Source organism: Anneissia japonica, unplaced genomic scaffold, assembly GCF_011630105.1.
Source record: "Anneissia japonica isolate Jap-2015-1 unplaced genomic scaffold, ASM1163010v1 scaffold287547_len23682_cov133, whole genome shotgun sequence".
NCBI classification, from domain to species: Eukaryota; Metazoa; Echinodermata; class Crinoidea; order Comatulida; family Comatulidae; genus Anneissia; species Anneissia japonica.
The window spans coordinates 13,287-15,894 of NW_022746988.1; the positions used below are offsets into that span (position 1 = coordinate 13,287).

The 2,608-nt window shown below is 32.5% G+C and overlaps 1 protein-coding gene across 1 annotated transcript in view; it reads right to left on the reverse strand.

Moving 5' to 3' along the window:
- The window catches only part of LOC117120381, a 10,586-nt gene that overhangs the window by 3,114 nt on the left and 4,864 nt on the right, over positions 1–2,608 (reverse strand). The gene's annotated exons all lie outside the window — the stretch shown is intronic.

Below are 2,608 nucleotides of genomic sequence, written 5' to 3' on the forward strand. Positions count from 1 at the left end.
TATTTATTCATATCCGTTTTGATTTATATACTTGACGCCAGTATTTAAGATGTAGTGTGCAAGTGCAAGTATAAAGAACTAGATTGTTCCACGTATGTGCAAGCGTGTGAAAACATTTCAAAGAAAGTTAAAACGTCTGCATAGACAGCAGAGAAGGTTCCGGGTTTGAATTCCAGTTAGGGAAACTATTTGACACTTGCAGATTTATATGCATATATACATAATGTGTGTGTATATATTTAAATCATAATGTGCGTTTGTGTATAATTATATAAGGCAAATGCATATATACATAATGTACCGTATGTGTATATATTTAAATCATAATGTGCGTTTGTGTATAATTATATAAGGCATATGTATATATACATAGTGTACCGTATGTGTATATATTTAAATCATAATGTGCGTTTGTGTATAATTATATAATACGAAAGCCTATTAGGGCCACTGAAATATATATTTTTATGTCGTAATTACGACTTATTATGTCGAAATTGCGATATACGTATGTCGTAATTATGACTTATTATGTCGAAATTTCGAAATAATATGTCGAAATTACGACATACGTATGTCGAAATTTCGACATAATATGTCGTAATTTCGACATACGTAAGTCGTGATTACAACTTATTATGTCGAAATTTCGACATATTATGTCGTAATTTCGATGTCGAAACTTCGACATAATAAGTCGTAATTACGACTTACGTATGTCGAAATTTCGACATATTTATGTCGTAATTACGACATAGGCTTGGGCCACTATTTATATGTATATCTCTATTTTAAATCAATCTTAATTATTAAAGTTAAGGATTGTCAAAAGTGTTGAAATGTACATGGGCAATACAAAAACGGTGAATGAAAAATGGTGGATTTTTGATTAAATACGGTATACAACATTAAAAAGTCAATTTAATGCTAACATTAATACTAAATTCAGGTATCAGAGTATATTTATTTTTAAAAGTAATACAATTGGGAAAAAGTCGTCCGGCCAAAGCCTGTGCGGCCGGTGTGCTTCCGATGGCCCTGCATCAGTGGTGGGGATATTTGCCATTGGGGTGTATACTGTTTGTCTGATTTAGTTTTTTATTGTAAAATACATATCATATCTCCGCCCATGATTAACGTGTACTCATTTTTACCGCTGCAAAGGATATTAATTTCCTAGTTTCTTAAAAATAATGACATTTCTTTGTAGTAATTTGGGGTGTTTGTGTGGGTGTGTGTGTGCGTGTGTGTAACGTTTTGGTATTTCCGTGTGGTATTTTTGTGTGCAACATATATCAAAAACGACTGCACTGACATAAATGAAAATAAGAATTTATTTATTTATTTCATTTCATCAGACCAACAGCGAATCATCGCCACTAACAGGCTGGTAAAATACATAAAATTTAAATACAGTATATAAAATATAGACGAAAGAGTACAAAAATCTCAACTATTCAAATGATTAATAATAATAGAACGAAATATAGACAAACTATTGTGAAAAATGTCAATATTAGAGGTTAAAATAAGAGAATTATATAGAAGAGAAAGTCTAGAAATAAAACTACGTTTACAGACATCAACTCTACAAAAGGGGACATTAAAGGTAGGGCAGGAACGAAGACTTCTAGAATTAACATGCAAACCAAACAGATGTACAAGATCACAAATAAAGTACGAGTTAACACATTTATAGAGAAAAACCATATCTTGAAATAAAAATCTATTCCTAGGACACATTAATTACAAGGACGATTAAAACATTTTTCAAAAAACCTAATAAACTTAAGATGCATCGTATCGATGCGAATTAACTGAGATTCGGATGCTGAACTAAAAATAACACAGCAATATTCAAAATGAGAAGTAACTAAATAACGATATAAGGAAATAATGGCACCAGGGCTATTTATTTCTCTACAATGTCTCCAAATGAACCCAAGCATTCTGTTTCCCTTACTAATAAGATGATCAATATGTTTACAAAATGTAAGCTTACAGTCGATGAAGACACCCAGATCGCGATGAACAGAAACTTTTTCTAAAACAATATCCCCAATTTTATAAGGAAAATATAAAGGTTTTAATTTAAGAGAAACAGACACTGATTTACATTTGGAGACATTGAGAGAAAGACCTCAGTGCCGACTCCATGCAACGACAGCATCAAGATCTTCCTGAAGACCCCTGGCATCACTCTCAGTCCCGACAATACGATACAGCTTCAGATCATCAGCGTACATAAGGCAATGTGAGTTGTTGACAAAATAAGGAAGATCATTAATGAATAAATTAAAAAAATAAAGGACCAAGGATAGACCCTTGGGGGACGCCAGATGGAACGGGTTTGGATTTAGAACAAAAACCGTCAATAACCAAACGTTGACTGCGATTAGAGAAATAATCAGAAATTAAACTAAAGAAGGGGACCGGTGATACCAAATTTTTGAATTTTAAATATAAGTTGAGAATGGGAAATGCAGTCAAAAGCTTTGGAAAAATCTGTGAATATAATGTCACATTGTACTTTAGAGTTGATTGCATTAAGTGCGGTGGGTAAAAAACTAGCAAGATTAGTTTGAGTTGACCTACCTGGAATAAACCC